Source organism: Danaus plexippus (genome assembly GCF_018135715.1).
Source record: "Danaus plexippus chromosome 18 unlocalized genomic scaffold, MEX_DaPlex mxdp_35, whole genome shotgun sequence".
Classification (NCBI taxonomy): domain Eukaryota; kingdom Metazoa; phylum Arthropoda; class Insecta; order Lepidoptera; family Nymphalidae; genus Danaus; species Danaus plexippus.
The window spans coordinates 1,755,271-1,774,922 of NW_026869854.1; the positions used below are offsets into that span (position 1 = coordinate 1,755,271).

A 19,652-nucleotide genomic window follows, 5' to 3' on the forward strand; every position below is an offset into this window, starting at 1 on the left:
TATTATTGAATACCTGCTCTAAACTTTATTTAAAGTCCCAAAATTTATAATTAATCCCTTGAATGTTTTAAACTCCATTTACAGGGAATGGATTTTCTCCTAAGCATGCTAGCACAAGCTTCGCTTTAAGCTTAGGAACTTATTTTCTTACACAAACACGTTCAGAATTTGCAAACAGAATGGACGAATTGAAATTTATCTTCTTTTCAAAGTTTATAAGAAGATTAAATTATTACTACCATATGTGAATCCTAACAGCAGTCATAAACTTATCTACCAATAGCAGTTATGAAATCAAATATAATAAATAAATCCTGCAACTCGGCATGAAGCACATGTATGATTTTAAACCACGTATTCTGTCTACTTATCTACAAAAGATGATAATTATTTTATCACTTTCCAAATCCGTTCAATTTTTAAATGAATCATATAACCTACGTTCACATTTGTATCTTTGGAAATATTAACTGTACACTGTTATATGAAAATAATAAAATTGCATAACATGAGGTGTGCATACACAAGTGTAAGATTTTCTCGTTCTCCATAATGTCATACACGCCACTAAGTAACCCCTCTAGTTCACAAGACCTGCAATCAAAATTTCTATGGCACTCAACATTTTTCGCCTCATTATTTCACTGTCAATTACCGCCCACACATCATTATATCAAAGTCATATGTCATGAGGCATTGCGTTAGGGCATACAACAACTTGCTGAAAACTAAAGCATTCAAATGCAAGCAACTTTAGAATCTTCGTGGACGTGATAAGGTTCAGATCTCATTTTCCATGTGTTCATTTAAGTGAAAGTAATGTGTTTTGATACACTCAAAGGTACTCGATACTATCTTTTTGTAGCGGTATATTATACAAGAAGACTATAATATTTTGTGTTCTAAATAAAAACGGTCAATTAAAACGTATTTCCCATACGAGTGAAAATATTTAACTAGATTATTTTTATATGTAAATAATATTTAAATTACCACTCTCATTCAAAAAGTAAAAACCAGTGCAATATAATCCATTACTGAAATCAATTATAGGTAAAGAGGTTTTAATTGAACGCCGATAAAAAATCGAATAATGTTTGCGCGTTAATTAAATTCATTGCTGTATTGATATTCGTAACACGAATTTTGAAGCGCTTTCGAATTGCTTTAACGTGAACGGTTCTCCTGATTTGCTAACTCTAATATATTGGATTATAAAACTTGTCTGCTCTATGGTGCTAGTAACTTTGAGCGATACATTAATTCCTTGGATTATAATATTAATTTTGCATGTAACGTCAACAACAACAACATTCATTAAAACTTAAATGTTACTCTGCTGGACATTACAAATATTTCAAAGGTAAGAAAATATATTGTTATATATATTTTTGTCTTGTATTTTTCGACATGTATTTTTCATTGTGAGGCAACTGATGGTTGTACACTAGTTGGTAAGGGATTAAAACTGAAATCAATATTAAATTACGATTAAGTAAGTCCGATGCGTTTTTACCTCGTTTGGTGTCATTTAAAGTCGTTGTTTTCTGTAAAAAAATATAAAATCATATAGATTTGATTTAAAATATAAATTTATTATAGGTACATAAAATCAAAAATGTTTTTCTTTTGTCTTTAAAAATTTATTGAATTTAAGTTCGGGTAAAGTTAAAACATCCCATCCATTCAACTTATTCTTAGAGAAAATCGTAAAACTTAAACGTAGTCGATATTATTTTTTTATTTAATACAAAGGAATTACTTAAAAACAAGTCACAAAATAAAAATCTTTCCGTAATGAGATCTAAGACTTTCGCTAGTATTCATTTAAAAATCTTTCCGAGTAAAATATTAGGTTGTTCTATCCGCGTTGTTTCTGGTTATTTTCCACAGTATTCCATTTGTTAAAAGGAGTGTACAAAGTAATGTTAGGAGGATATCAACCGAGAATGTTCTAATTGAAGTCGTCCCTCCCAGAATGATTTACAGAGGGCCGGGAGTCTGAATAAACCGGCTAAACGAAACGACCATTAGTGATCCATCCCTACGTGCTAGTTTATTTTTATTTCACTTTTTGCGAAAAACTATCACTCATTTGTGACTTTCGCCTTCTGGTTGAAGCGTATCAATTATTTGAATCCTTTTAACACATACGGCCTCAAACTCTGCCTTCATATGGCTTTTTATAAAAAGCAAATGAAAGTAAATCCTATAAAATTGTCTTTCATATTTTATGATCTTTCTGGTTACACTTGATGGAAACCCTAAAAGACAAAGCGTTTTCTTGTATTAATGAGGGTATAAAGCTTAACCTGCCCCGCTCTTGCTGTGGGTCAACGGGTGCTCATATTTTAAAAAATATTTTCACTGTATTTTTATACATATGGTTTATTTTAAATTAAAGCAAATTTATGAGAACATTTGATAGAAACGGAGGACTACAGTAATTCTGATAGGATAAAATTGCATATGTTTGCCAGTATTCTCTTAATATTTAAATCCGGATTCAATAGTTCATATATATTCAAAGTATTTTTGAAATTCTATTCTAAATAAAAAGTAAAGAAACAATCACATACCTCTGTAATGTTTCTTAAAAAAATTTACTGTATCTTTTCCAAATTTGGGCCTTCAAACAAAATACTAACCTTTTTCAGTTTTTCATTTGTATACCACTGTCGATACTATTATTTTCATTTAGTTTAATTTTTTAATGAAGTACAGGAAACGATACGTATTTAGTATGTTGATGCAAACATAGGGTAAGCTTAAAGAACTGTTATTCTGTATACGTTAACAAGTTTTTTTCCCAGCGCTCAAAGGCCCTTGGTGTCTTATAAGGCGTAAACTATCAATGGCGCGCGGTTCCATGAGATACAAAAGGTCATGGTTTAAGAAAGGAGTGCATAACGAGCTAAGCTATAAGGGCATGAGTTTCAAAAGAAATAATGAACTTTGAACTGCGATAAAAGTGCGTAGGGCCCGTGCTCATTAAAAGGATGTTACAACGTGATAGCTCCTTTAGAAAGAAAAAAATATACTTATCCCTTATTTTTTAGACCCTTCACTTTTTGATCACACCATGGCTTCTTTATAACGATCTATCCATTTTCTAAATAAAATATTATTCCATTATTTTTATTTATACATTAAAAATAGTTAAGTGTATGGCTTGAACCTCTCTCACTATGTTCCGCAGTAAGTGAAAATTGCGGAAAATGATAAATATGGGCTCTGACGGCATCAGAATTTTGATGGGGTTCCCTTTTGTAGTGTCTTGTTTCAAAGTGGGCTTATCCTTCATATAATAGTGGGTCTGTATATTGTGTTAGCATTTAACCGGCCTATGGACAGGAATTTATATCATTATCCCTCATATTTACTTTATGTGCACTTTGTTCGGGAATAGGTATGCTGGAAATTAGACCTTTGCAAATTCTTGGATGAAATACATTTATATCTTTTCTTTGTTTATGTCGTAAAATATCATAAGTTTTTTATAAAAGCTACGCTACTTTAACCTAAAATATAAATCGGTTCAAATTTCGTCTATTGCTATTACACAGAAATCAATTGTCATTCAAAATACCTAGAGATAACTATAAATATTTTTGTTTATTTGACAAATCTTCAATATTGTATGCTTAGTCAAATATAGAATAAAAATAAATGCCCGGATGTTAATCCAATGTAATGTATAAAGGAGTAACAGTAAAGTTCCGAAGATGTTTTTCATCCATGGACTCCCACTCGGGGCTTAGGGAGGATTATAGGGAATTTAGCACGTAAAGACCAGAGAAGGTTACAGTAATAAAAAGAATGTATGTAACCTGAATAAGAGACCACAGGTAATAGGTTATTTCAAAGGTTTAGTGAACGACAGAAAGGTTTTGGGCTGGTAATACGGACACAAAATATTATTTTACTCTTTCCTACAAATTTTAAAAATTTTAATTCACGACAAAGGTCGTCGTTTATATAAAAAATCGAAAAATTCATTATAATGAAATAAAAATAAAAATAAACATATATTCCGCAAAGGAGTAAATTCCATTAAAACGGCAAAATATGGAACACTTTAAAATTCAAAACAAATTATAAAATCTTAGCATAAAATCGGGTAACATCATTCTGCTATAAGAAAATTTACCTTCAACGCTGATAGAACGCCAAGACTGGCCATTAAGGAATTTGCATTGACTAAAAGCCTTCTATTAAAATATCGTGTTACGAATTTAATAAAAAATATCATCACAATTTACATAATAGACCCTTCCAGCCTTCAGCTCCAAACTGGATGGTCCTTCGGGAACTGATAATGCCTTTTCCATTTACACAGAGCCTATTTTCCAGATAACGCTGGATTAGTATATTGTACAGTGGTTCTTTAATATTATGGTTTTTTATGTGAGATTATGGTGGGAAACGCTTTTCAATTTGTAGTACATGAAATAGGTGTGCTTCAGACAGCTTAGAAGCCTATAAAAAGATAATAGAAGCCTAACAATGAATGAAGTACACGTAAACAAAGATTTCGGCAATCTCTTTGTTATATTTTGTTATTATGGTTAGAAAGAAATCAATTTGTATTTATTATTTTGTATTATATTTCAAATAACAAATAATAATGTTATTTCTGTTCCAGATATTAAAGGAAGATATAATGTGAGTATCAATAAAAACAAGATGGCAGCTGCACTATATTCCTTCAATGCCTTTTCTTATTTACGCCTAATTAATATCTCAATCGACTATTAAATCAAACGAATCAAATAAATTGATAGATACTCAGTCAAACATTAAGGAAATCAATGTCTCGGAGCGTCCCAATTTTTGGACTTGATGGAATATCAGGAAAACAAAAAACAAGCAAATATCTATCTTAACTGTATTGGTATAAAGATGAAATATTAAATATAAGGACTTATTTATAAGGTTAAAGCATACCCGCTACGGGCGAAGAATTGATTGGATACGACATTTTTTGTTACCGCTTCATTTAAGAATCCTTGTTGGGTGGTAGGACAATTTTAAATTCCATTTATTTACCAATATGTATGATTATTCCATTATTGTTAAAAATTTCTTTTAGCCTTCCAATTATCATATAGTATAAAATTATATTAAAAATTCCATATGTATGTATGTATATATAATGGAAATAGGATAAACAACACAATATTTCATGAACCCTATACACCAGACACGATAAATAAATTTTAAAATAATGAATTACAACTTTGTATTTTCATTCTTTATATATAATGAAAACAAAAGTAAAGCTTCCTATTTTTTATTAAGGTCAATGATTCGGCAAAGTTAGACAAAATACATATTTCCCTTGACAATAAACAGAACAAGTTGTGAACTTAAGCGTATTAAAAACTTCTGGACGATCGCGCAATAAAAACAATCTGAAGTAAATAATTCGTCTTTATATTTGTGTGCCTAGTTAAATTTTTATATGGTTTTTAATGTTCATAATGTTTGAGTATAAAATAAGTCATTTTTTTATGAAAAATAAATATATTTATTTGTTATGTATCGGTACTCACAAAGTAGCAAATAGTACATTCCATATTAAGAAGAGAAGATAAACAGATTCTTATCATTACTTAAAACGTTAATTATGGCTAGTCACGATTTCAGGTTAATTTTGTGGCAATAGTTAACATCCCTAAATTTATATTTACATTAATTTCAAGAGAACTTATATTTTAAGTAATATTATTTTAATAAACTTAATAGGAAGTTTTTGCCACGGTCAATAATAATAATTCTACATATAAATAAAAATAAAGCAAATGCGACTAAAATAGCTAAAGAGTATAGTAATGTGTTAAAATACGTATTAAACGAATATATATATAAAACTTAATGGGTGAATTAAGTATCAAAATAAACACAGTACCTCTTATAAATCCAATATTTTGACTGACGGAATTTTGCAGAAAATAGATTTTGTTCATATAAATAACAATTCTTACATTATACTGCACTATTCTTTTATAGCTCTAGTAAATTTTGAGCTGAAATCGGTAAAGAGCAGAAAACTTTAAAAAGTCGTTTTGAAAGTTTTTAGTATTTTCGTATTTATCTTCTGGATCGGCAATCTAAGTTTGGTTTCTGAATCTCATTACTCCAGGATCCCTATGAATATGAAATCTACCCAAACTGGACTGACAAGTGGTACAGTAATATTATAAGAACATGAAAATTGATGTCCGAAATAATTTGATTAAGCGCCGACGAGTTTTAACTAAAATTATCAAACTGAACTAACAAGCAGAATTAGATAATCGAAGGAGGAAGGAGGAATGTTATTGGCAAAACCGCATTAAAATCCATCGAGCAAAATTTTAATCAACTGTAAACCAAAGTGACGGCGTACGCTCTCCTCAAGTTTGTAGGTAAACTTTCGCCGCAAGCAAGGTAACCTTTGTACGGCATCTGATTGCTTTGTTCCCGAGAGGCGAGATTTGAATTTATCATTAGAACTCTTCTCGCTGGTGCTAAAATATTCAATAGTATCGGTTTTTGTTTATTCTAACAACGTTATAATCTTATTAATGTAATTTATGTTTTCTTTTAAACATGTATATCACTGTTTGATAAAATAGCGACAGTAAAGACAAAGTTCAAAAACTCATATTACTCAATTAACTTGTATTAAAACCCGAAGCCGTTGATGCGCAAGTGTATTCGCAAGTATAAGATCATTATCTTTGTGTGATAGTAAGCGCATATTATCATTTATGAAATGGTTACTTAATTTGTTTTATCAAATGATCCCTTTTTCTAAGTAGATACTTTATTTTACCGTCAGAATGCATTGCATTGCTAGCGTATGTCTTATGTATTTGTATGTTTAACTTTAATTTCTATATTCAACAGTCCTTCTGTTTTTGCTTTTTTCTCTTCACGAAATGAATCCTTGGATCATTTTTTTAGGAATAGAAAATTTATATTTATAGTTTTAACATCGAATAGGAGAGTAGCATAGATCCGCTATTAACATAAAACCACAAATCAAATTTTATAGGATAGAGCTGATTGCTTATAAACATGTTCCAGATATAAAAATACAAAATCTTTTTTAATAATGACAGTATTGTCTAATTTGATTTCTAAATATTCCCTGGCTACGTCTGGATGAAGGAAGTATTCAAACGCTTCGTTTAACCTTCGATCCTGAATGGAAATTGGCGGAGACGTTGCGGAACTCATGTAACCTACACGGTATCAGTTATACAACATACAACCTTTACAACAGGAAATAGAGATTATATTTGAACCTATCAATAAAAACATATCGGCCACCGTACAACACGCGATACTATGTTATTTATATTCCTTATCGCTTAGATCTCTGGAAAAGAAAATATGTATGTACGTTATATTCTTAGATTTCTACGCTTATTTCTGATAAGCTTCGCTTTATATGAATGTGGCGTGCCAGTATATCGATGACATCGAACCAATGAGGGCCATGATGATAAAATGGTTTGATTTTTGAGATAACCGAAACATTTGAATTGCCGCCATGTTTGTTTTTAAATTGATAATAAGTAAATAATCTGATTTTTAAAGTGTGACTGGTTATTTTAAAAGTATAAGATATTTGTGAAGAAGTTTTGTAGCTGCGGAATAAAGAAACAAAATCCTGATGTTGTAGAAAGCATGGCAACGAACATATTAAGATGTTTAATTGATAATATGTAACCTGTTAAAGGGAATCTTACTTCCAAATATTAGGCCAAAAAACAAATATAAACTTTTCAAAGTTTCTGAATTTGTTTCGTAATTATTAAAACTGCTGTTAAGCAATAACTTTCTATTGCTTCTCTCCTCTAAAAAAATATTAATCTATACATTTTAAGTGTATAAAAAAATATTTCATAACAGTTTTACAAACATGATAAAATACGTTTTTTTTTTTAATTTAATGGCTATAAATAAATTAATTGTAAAGCGGCTTTAATGTTAAACAGTATAAATTATCTATTTTTTAACAGAATTCTATTCCCATAATAATCCTTAAATTCGATACAAGTATGTCTCAACAAAACACGTCGACATTATGTTAAAATTATATCGGCGTATCAAAACCTTGATGCATCCTTAGAGAGCACACCATGAATTTCGACTCTACTGGTTGAACTTAAGTAATAATTTCCTCTATCCTAGTAGCTTTGATCGCGCCACCGCCAACTTCATCTCCCATTATGCTATCAAGGCTTTGTCGTAAATAAAGCACGAAGACACATTGATTAGATTGTATTAAAACTTCAAAAACATTTATTGGAATCGAGCATCTAATTGTACTTTATTAGACCGATTGCGCCGAAAGGTTTCTTGTAGCCCAAATCTAAAAGCATTTCATGAGAACGTTATCTAAACGAAAATATTATCGTAATTTATTGTGAGATTCTCGCCTTTGTTCACGTCAGTCTACAAGCTATAATTAATCGATGTCTTCTTCTCTACATTCAAACAATTTAATGTAATATTTCTCACGCTTTAAATATTATTTGTTACATTAAAATATTATTTTTATTTTTTGTTAAGTGAGTTTATTTGCCAAATGATAACCGACGTGACATCTCTTGAATGAAAACAATGTTATGTACCGTAAACTTACGAGCAAAAAAAGTTATTTAAATTTTTGTATGAGAAAAGCTAAGTTTAAGATACCTTTTTACATTTTTCTAGACACTAACTGAACTGTTTGTTTGATTTTTTTTTCATTCTATGTACTCCTGTTTATTACAAATTTATTTTGGCCATTGATTTACATTGTGAGATAGTCGGTATCGCATGTCAGAAGCCATAATGTTCTTCGACATGTCTTGTTGTATATGCACATGTTTACTGCACTACTGTATCTAAGCCGAGCTACTTGAACTACATTAGCACTAATATTTAAAATAAAAACTATAATAAGTGTCGTTGTCTGTAAAAGAAAAATTTAAGTAAATGGAAGCGTGGATTGTATGTGTATGGATTGTATAGGGTATGTAATATTAATAATATTTTTAAACGCTTTCTCGATAATGACTCTTAAATAAAATTAAAATAAAATGATAGACATAAATAATATATATTTTATAAGTTTTATTGGAGAATCTAACAGTAAACATAATATATTTACTAACGATACACATGCTTTCTAAAATTAGTTTTTTAGCTTTGAATAAATTAACAATATAGGCTAGATATATAGCCATTTTAGGCTTTGTCGGCTTGGTGATATGATATAATATTAAATTAGAGGGATAATCCGTATTAATATTAGTAGCGGCAAATAATTCAGCATGCTTTCTACGATGACTGGAAAAAGAAAGAGAAAAGGCAGAGAGCAACTTCCTACAGTCAATTTCACACTGTATATGTCGAATTTAAGTGGTTTTATTAGGGAATATTGACAAGCGTCATAAAATGTGTAGAAATTCCTTCTAGACTGGGTACAGTGTATCCTTGAATAAAGACTGCCAAGGAGATCACATACTGCTGCATAAGAAATATCGATAATAACAACAACACTACCAATAATAAAGTTATTTTTACAAAATGTACACCTTGAAACGAATAACGTGCGCGTACTATTATTGTTATTTACAAAGCATTTCCTAATGACTATATCGATATGGTCGGCTATTGTAATTTTTTCGTCTAATTGGATTCTTAGACTTCTGATAAAGTCTACTAATTCAATAGAAACTCCATCAAAGTTAAAAATATAATAAGTTATCCTAATGTTTCGACTAGAACTTATATATTTCAACTTTTTGATGACAACAGTTATTCTATTACACTTGTTATAAATTGACATATTATAAAAATCTTTTTGGATAACATTACAATAGTAAAAACTAAAATTTTACTGCAAGAAATAGTTTTTTTCGTCGAACATATATATTGTGAATGCACGAAACATAGGAAAATGACACAGACCTGCGTGTAATATAGCAATGGACTCAAAATAGAACCCTGAGGAACGTCAGATAATACCTTTATAAAGATGCCGCTAACATTTCCTGGAACCAAATGTTTTTACTTTTATTGTGACATAGGATTTGAAGCATTTTAGAAGATCACATTGAATCCCAAGCTCTTGTAGTTTTTACATGAGAATAATGTGTTTAACCTTATAGGAGGCTTTTTCAAAATCCATTTGTAGTTATTAATTGAAGATGATTTCATTGAAAATAATAGAACAGTAAGGTAGGTAGTTCTCAAAAACTAGATGCCACCAGCTTATATTTCAGACAAAAAAAATCCCTTACAATGCGACACAATTTTGGAAAAATCTTATTATTACAGAGTATAAAATCAAAATTATAATGTAATTAGGTGTTTAAAAAGCCGTAAACTTAAAATTCAATGTATATAATGTCAATCATAAGTTAAAGAGGCATGGTAACTGGGTAATAACTAAATTTATTTTTTGAGAGTAAATACATTCATATTATACCCTTATGTTAAAAAAAAAGAAATGTTAAAATCTACTACAATGTGCCCACGATAAGTATTTCTGAGCTTAAAACCAAACTTGCTCCTCGAAGATCAACACAATATGAGGACATCATTCTAACAAGACACACAAATGGAGTTACGAAATCTATGTCCGGTGCGATTTAAATGGATTTGCATACAAATTTGAGCCTGAAACAGGTGCTGAGAATTTAGTTAAGTAACAAGACCTTAGGTACATCAAAGGTGCCTCATAATTTACTTCAAATAAAAAAAAAACATGTATTTCTAGTACCAGAAACAAGTTTCATATTCCGAAAATAATTTTAGATCCAGATATAACGGACTGCAAACTGTGTATAAATGTCTTTAAAAAAAGCACGCAGGATCAAAGCAAGAGCGCAAAATGTTTGAAATGGCTTTTTCAGTAAGCTATCCAATACTAAAATAAAATAGAAGATACTACAAAGTGAACAAAAATTATTACCATTGAAGAATTGTTATTCATTTTCATTTTCATATGAAGTTAACTGTCTCTCTCTCTTCTTGGTCCTATGTCCTATATCCCCTAGATGGGACAGAGGTCGTCCACAGTACGCCGTCATACCGTTCGGAATGTGGCACTCTGTTAAAAAATATTTTTTAATCAATGTAAAACCAATATCAATTATAAAGGTTTAAAAGATATGAATAGCAAATAATATAATTATGTATTGTTATAGAAAATTTTAAATAATATTTTTAATACAAGCCCAGTAGTTTGGGAGGATATCTTCTTTGTATAAATTATATTAGAAACATCACTATATATAGTATCGGCCATACCACAAGGAAATAAACTTTGTTTTAAAACATTCGTGATTAGTCCATTTCCCTAGGTGAAGATGATTACTCTGAACTTACCGTATCACTAGCAATTATCAGTAATTAAGGTATTTTAAAAGTTGCTGTATTCACTTTTAATAATACTTAATAACCATACCTATTATAAATTTAATTAAAATAATATGACAAAATTCCTAGTATCTGAAACGTCTCTAAATTTATACAGAGTTCAGAGATATAAATATTTTAGTTTTATATTTTACCAAGAATTAGTCCATATGTATGTTAAAAAAAAGGAAAAAATAATTTTAAATGTATAAAAAGGCTAATCTGCTTTACTATCATTTTAGGGACAAGGCTTAATATTACATGAACATAAAATGTCAAGGGATATGACTTAATTAATAAATCACAAGTGAAACGTATTGATCTAAGAAAATATTAAAAGTATATTGTATTTACATTTTAACAAATTCTACCAATTTTATAGCCTTTAGAAAATTATAGCGTGTAGAACGTATTCTATCTATTTTAGTTTATTGACAGAAGTTTTTTTTTATAATTAATTACAAATAGATGATAATTATTACCTTTTTTGAATTTCATATCACGGCATAGTGTTTCTTAAGAACTGATTTTGATTAAGTCATTGCAAGCACATTGTGGTTATATCTTTTATGAAATGTTTACAAAAATATATATAAATAATATTTAAACTTCCTAATGGCCATCTTTGAGACTTTTTACGAACATCTGAACGTTTTCCGAACCATCATTATTTATAAAAACGTGTTACAAAAATTTATTATAAACTGGTTTTATAAACATGAGTTTTTTTTAATTATCATAAAGCTGGGTATGAGTAGACAACCAGGAGTCTCTCGATGATGATTTTATATAATACGAGTACATTTACATAAATTAATAATTCCTTACGAGATTTCGTAAAATTGTTATACAAAGTATGCCATACAACATACATAGATGAAATAAATGTGAGGCAAATTTAAGTTTGCTGAATTAATATACTATAAAAATATTTTTTTAAGTCACATGTAGCCTATGGATGACAAAAATTTTTTAAATTTAATTTCTTCTAAATACTATACTTTGTGTTATTGTATATTCAACTTTAATTCTCGTAACATTTAATACCAGACTCCACAGTGAGCGAATACAATGAAGTAAGTTAGTATCCATTAAGAATAGAAGTAGCCTAGAATGTATTCTTGTTAAATGACAGTTGTAAGGTAAGTATGTAGCTAGTTCACTGAATGAAGAGATGTTGGACTAAAAACGTCTTTTTAAACACTTTTTTGATCTTTACTCTCATTATTATATTTCAACAAAATGATACTGATGTTATGGGTTACCATTTTCGTTTGACCGCTATTCAAAGGGAAGGTCATTCACTCGTGATATACTCTTGTTATTTCAAATATAAAAGGAAATTTTAGGATATTCTGTTCACAGAAGAAACATTTGTAAAGTGGCACTTGTGATAACAATCTTTATTCCAGTCCCGTATATGTATAACGATTATCATGTTAGTTACATATTTAATTAAGCGATAATAACGGAGTTTGACAAACCAGTTTGTAAGTTATAAAAACTTCGTAGCCTTTAATTTATTTACATATTTATTAGTATAATTTCTGTTTGTAATTATATCATATAATGACACAAATTTTTAACAAACAACAAAGTATTAATATTCCTTTTATATTAATCGATTTGCTATTGGTAAATTAAAATCACTTTTAAATTAATTAATTATTTTAACCTTTCTGTCTTTAAAAGATAAAACGAAAATCTCATAAGTGGTGGTTAAAAATGACATCAAACTAATTAGTTTCGCGATAAATTGACGGACTAATTATTTCGGTGATAATCACCTCCACGGGATATAATGAGGTCAATAAAAAACGTCCGACATATGAAAAATGACCTAAGCTATAATAACCTTAACAAAAACTTATCAGAACCGAGCAGATGAAGGGGACAAATCACATAAAAGTGAGCTTTAAATATGAGCTTAGCGTCAATTTGCAGCAAAACTAATTAATTCGGTGATAATCACCGTACTAACGAACCGATTTGTCCACTTCATTTGAAGATCCTTTAATATTGATTTTCCTTTGAACCCATTTTAATAGGAGCGGTCACGTGCGTCAATTAATTACTATTGTGTGTCTGTACCTATATTTAAAGTATTTTAGTAAACCATAGTCTTTTTGAATAATAAATTATTGTTACGAATGTAGTTTGGTATTATTTCTGATTTGTGTTTGTTCTTGATGTGTCGAATTATTAAAAACATTCATAACATGCTTATATTTGACCAATCTTATTGTAATATATTTTAAATTACAAGAAGGCTGTTCTTTGGTATTTGATCTTAAAACTGCGAATTCTAAAACCTGTGAATATTTCATGAAAATTCGTGTTTTAAAAATTGTTTCCGGTAAAATTATGGTTTAAAAGTTAAGTCCCTAAAGATCTCTCGCTAAAGTACTCGTTCTCGAGTATTCTTTTCTTGTTCGTGAGTTTAAAGGACATTTTTTATATTTTCCTCCTAAATAACAAATTTTTTTCAAATATAGAGAATAATTAGAAGAAAAAAAAACAGTAATCGCTTTGACACTCTTCGTTACAACGTTTGTCAGTTCATCGGTCAAATAAATTCTGTAAAAATTAATATCTATCGATTTTATCTATATACATTTATATTATGTACAAATATTATGATAACAGTAATAAATATTAATTTATTTATTCCTCTTGTTCACAAATGTTATAGAACTAAAAATGATTTATTGACTTATTTAAAAATATATAACTATGAATTTAAAATAATTGAATATTATCGTATAAATATTAAATAAAAATATTATATATATGTTATTATTAGCAAGTATATTATAATAAGTATTTATTTAAAAATATTATGTGAATATTTTTATTAAAAAAAAAGCTTTACAATTCACGCTAAGGGTACATGCAGCTCTTCGAGACAAAAAATATTTAATGTGATAATTTATTATAAAAAGTTGTAACTATAATTGAGTTGGCGACGTAGGAATGTATTTTTTTTTATTTTACTAGTCATCCAGATGTTGGCAAGTCCTATTTATTAAAATTTCTTTCATATTATTATTATTACTTTATAATAAGTTAGCATTTAATAAAAATTAAAGCGTTTTTATCCAAACCTACTATATAGTATTAGGATAAAATAGTTCCTTTGTGTAGTGCATTTCTTTTTTATACACTAAATAATTATTTGAAAGTAATATTAACTTAAAGATTGCTTTAAACTTGTAATTTTAGGTTGATGTCAAAAAGTTAGAAATATTATTTTTCATATTTTTTTAATTATTTTTAGCAATAATATGGATAAAGAAAATTATATTTTAAGCTTTTTAACTGAAACAAAGTTTTTCGGTTAATATGCGATTTTTATTTTTTTGTAACTACATAATCTCGACGTTAAGGTTCCTTTACAGCAACTTTGATCATGGGCAGACGAGTTGAAAGTGTGACTTCAATTTGAAATTCATTTTTTTCATGGAGTATCAAAAAAAACTTTTTTGAACATTTTATAAACATACGTTAGACATACTCGTATACAAATCTTCCTCGATCTGCATTCCAGTGGCTATAAAACAACATCAAAGAAATATAATTTGTACCTGAAATTCATGAAATATTTACTAATAAGCCTGTTATAAAGGGCTTAGTTGGAACATAACTTTATTTTCAAAATAAAACAACCTACTTGCATCACATAAAATCACACATCTACATAAGATTACAAAATATATAAATTATTGATTTTGTAGCTATGCAGATGATAAGAGCAGGAAAAATAAGGTATACAATTCAACCATAACTTTAAAATCGAGACAAAAATCCAAAAATAACAAGATATGGAATAGAAATTTTATTTGAATTAAAAGATGAAACCAATTATCTATTTTCATAAGACTTTATTTCCTAAATTTTCAGATACTGAGAGAGTAAATTGTCAATTTTTTAGCTAGATTTCATCAAGCAAAAATTTTACAAGAAGCGAGAAAATGTTGCTACGGGATGGATTTGGAAATAGGATAAGCTGTAGTTGACTAAAATAATAACAAAAAAAATATTTTTATGTTCCCTTGACTCCAATAAACCAAGCAATAAGTGGAAATCGATTTATTTATACGTATAAGCTTTGAGATGGGACACATTGAAATTGTTTTCAAATACAAAAATGGCTATTGCAAAGAGATTAATTGCGGCAATATCCATTAAAATAGCAAACAGCACGTGATAAATCAGGGAGTTAAAGGTCTTGACAACGGTTTTTTTACAATTTTTTTTCGGTATCATCCAAACCGGCAGATAAACTCTACATAATTGGTAAGTATTTGACGTACACGTGAAGATTCCCGATTTGTGTATAGCCATTATTGGCGGCAACTGAGAAGTTCACTATCATTTAAGTCTGCCATGACACGCCTGTTCAATATACGTTCCATAATCGTACAAAACATAGAGTTAATTGAAATTGGATGATTCCTTGGATTGGCATAGCTTCTTTTTTTCCTTAGAGATACTAAAAGTAATTTAATTTAATTTCAAGTTGGAAAGTTTGTAAGTTAGGCTTGATACCAGTACTAAAAGAGAGATTATAAAATAGTATAAAAATAGGAGACAGTTCGGATGCAAATATTTATACTATGACTGCAATACCTTTCAGGTCCCTAAGGACCTAAGTCCCTAAGACTAATCTTATTCACGTCTAGACTTCGTAGATTTCTAAGTACTTGCTTTTTAGAAATATAGGCCTTTATTATAGAGGAAACACGGTTGGGTAAGGTAGGTGGTATGCGATTATTTTTGTCAACACGTGAATTTTCAGCGAAAACAGATACATACAATTACTCAGACTCATTCTTCGATTGATTCTATGATCTCATTGTTTGGACAACACGCTGGAAACCGATGATAGTACAGCCAACCATCTAGATTATTATTCCCATATATATAGTTATATATAAACTTGGAAGAAGATTAGTTATAATTTGAAAAACGTTACAGTTTCTTACAAATAAAATATAGGTAATTGTATTGAAATTAAAAAAAAAAAATATATGTTTAGCTAAGTTTTGTTTATTTTCATTTGTGAACTAAGCAATGTCCGATGGGATCGAAAAAATGTCGTGGAGAATTTAAATACTTGCTTATATTTTTTTCGCACCATCGATGTTCAGGCTAAAACCAGGGAAGAAGGACTTTCAGCAAAAAAATGATAAATATGAATAGTAAATAAAGTCATGTCTATCGTATAACATAAATTGAGCAATATTTTTTTTCGTTAAAAATAAGATGAAAAATATATTAGAACTCCTAAGTACATCCTTTAATTTAATAAGTTTACCACTTAAAACAATAATATTTATGTACTGGCAAAAAGATGAAATAGCGTATTGAGAGATAAAAAATAATAATAAAAATAAACAATATTTCTGCTGAATGATGGACAAAACTCAAAATGGCAGATAGTATTTTAGAAGTTATCTAGAATTTAAAGAGAATTATGTGTTTTCTTATTTCACAAATATTTAGCCGTACACGATATTTATGAATACTGATATTTTTTGTGTAAGATTCAGTATTTTCAAAATTATTATAATCAGAAATTTAATGGTTGCGCTCTAATAGAGCCTAGACTGACGTTCGTCCAATATTTATATGACCATAAAATCTTTAATCGCCGTTAGCACCGGAGCTGAAGACGTCTCTAAGAATCGTGCCTCAACTTTATCTTTTTTAAATATAACCTCTTAAAAAATGTGCTTGAAAAAAATGACGATAGAATCAATAACTTAACCGTTAATTTTATTGTTAGATAATTTGTGAAAAAAATATTGTTATTCAAATAAAGACGATACATTCTATATGAAACATTGACATGAAACTTTGTTAAAATGAAAGTGAAACATTTAGATTTATGTTAAGTTCGAGCACGTAGGAGCTGTGTTTCGAGTATTTCAAGCATTGTAAAGTTTCACTTAGTAAATAAAGTATACAACTCCGCTAATGAAAGCCGTCAATCAGTTCGTTTGTGTGTCTGTCATTCAACCGACACAAATTAGTGCCAACGCTACGCGACGTCCGAATCCCTGTTAATGATCTTGTCCATAACATGTCCATTGTTATAGACCAAAACGATTTACGCAATTTCAAGCCTCAATGACAGGATATATAAAGTCTGAATTCGGATATGAATAGATGCTTATATGAATAAAATTGTGTTAATGGTTGTCTGTATCCGCGAAATTGATTATGTGCTATGTTTTATGATTTTAATTTTCACTTCATTCAATAAAATACACTTCGTAGTATTTGACAGTATTTGTTATATGTTTGAACGTTTTTTATAATGGTTCAGTTTTTAATTCTTTCTTTGCCAAGATACATTATTATTAATTTCGTTTGTATATAACAATAAAATTGATCTCGCCACTTTGCTCCTATTGAAAATTATTGTTTTAGGAGGAATCGCTTATAAAATAGTAAAAGTTTTGTTTGTTAAAAGTTGACAATGATAAACTTACAAAAATAGTCTAGTAACTGTATCAAAAAATATATATATAATCTGTCATTGCTGCCCTACTTATAGCTGAAATATTTTTTTTATTAAAAACCGAGTTAACCATATAAGAAACAAATAGGATTTATTTGATACGACCACAGATTTTTTTTAAACTATGAAATAAGGTTCCAAAAAATCACTGACCGTTAATCTAGTTATATAATTGGAGTCAATATTTATTTAACAAATCGAATCCAATGCTAATACTGGATTGATGGAACATTGAAATTTACAAACTTAACGATTTGTTGGTTTGTAATTTGCTGTAAGGATTCAATAAATATTAACAAGTTTGTGATAAAAGTTGAAAAAATTCAGTCAATGTATATTATACGCTCAAATAAAAATGTATTTGAAATATAAATGTAACTAGAACTAATTCGAAATAGCAAAAAAGAAAAATGTCTTCAAAAATGAATACAGTGCCAATAAAAGTAAGTTCGTAAATCAAATCAGCCGTTATCTTTTCTAATATAAGTAATATTTTAGGCTCTTTTATGGCGGACGCTATCGTGAATAGCCATGGAAATTTACTAATTTATCTTTTTAATACGACATTTTTAGGTAATAATTTACTTTTTCTAAAAATTGGTAACGTCTTAAGCCCCAAGTTACTTAAGGTCCCCATTTACGAAAATTTTCTTATATTACGGCTTGAAAGTATAAATAAGAAATGATATTAATAAAAGAATAATATAATATTACATTTGAAAAAACAACATTCAATTGTGAGTTAGAAATGTCATACTACCAGTACTAAATTTCTCCAGATACTTTTTAACAAACAGAGATTTTGAATAGCCACTAGGAAATTCAAATGCAGGTTTTATTTTATTCGACCTAATCCAAATAAAGGGTAGGTCAATAGAGTTCTGTTGTCCGTCTATCAATAATTGCCTTTAATCATTACCCAGCAGGCTATGTTTGAACTCGTCGCACTCTCTAATTGGCTTTTGCTGCAAACATAGGTTTGAACATAAAGTAATTAGGATGGGATAACTTGTGGTTCTAACACCTCCATCAATTTCATCTATTAGCAATATTTGATTAGTTTATGCGGTTCAATATCGACGTGAAAGGATATCGTAGAACAGCTATCACGAAAATTATTATATTTTTGTTTGAATCTGTTGGCAGTAAAATTGTATCCGAAATAAATTCACCCTAAGGCAACGCTAAAAATGATTCGTCATCAATCGATCCATTGATCTTGGAACTGATAGCTAAAGTTCACTCCGAAATAAAAGCCTGAAAGGAACTCTGACGGAAGCTTTTTTCCGTTGATACGAGTAAATCGTGCAAGAGTCACGAGAGAACCTCATTTGTGAAAGCTTTGATCTCCGTCAATCATTTCCTTTGACATACCCTATATTTTTCATATATAACACTTCGAAATCGTACCGTAGTATATAATTAAGCATTAAACGTCAAAGGTCCATTTTAACCATCAAGTACCCATAAAAGATCTTACTTTTTATATTAAAAAAATATTTACACAAGGCTTTAGCGGTTCGTCCAACTATTTACTTTTAGTTTTTGCTTTATTTTCTTGTTATGTTTAATATTCTCTATTTTCATTTATCACTCATTACATGCAGCAACATATCATTAGTATAATAACTGTTTCGATGGTAAATTAGTCCTTGAATACCTTTGTTTCAGGCGCCAATTAGTGGCACATTTTCTGTTACGTTAAACAATGTTGTGTGTT

The 19,652-nt window shown here is 29.1% G+C and overlaps 1 long non-coding RNA gene across 1 annotated transcript in view; it reads left to right on the top strand.

Annotated features, from left to right (window-relative positions):
• Nucleotides 1–19,652, top strand: part of LOC133320390 (uncharacterized) — a 53,053-nt gene that overhangs the window by 8,731 nt on the left and 24,670 nt on the right. Inside the window, exon 2 of the long non-coding RNA XR_009753762.1 lies at nt 4,646–4,665. This is a non-coding gene — a long non-coding RNA (uncharacterized LOC133320390). The remainder of the gene's footprint in view (nt 1–4,645; nt 4,666–19,652) is intronic.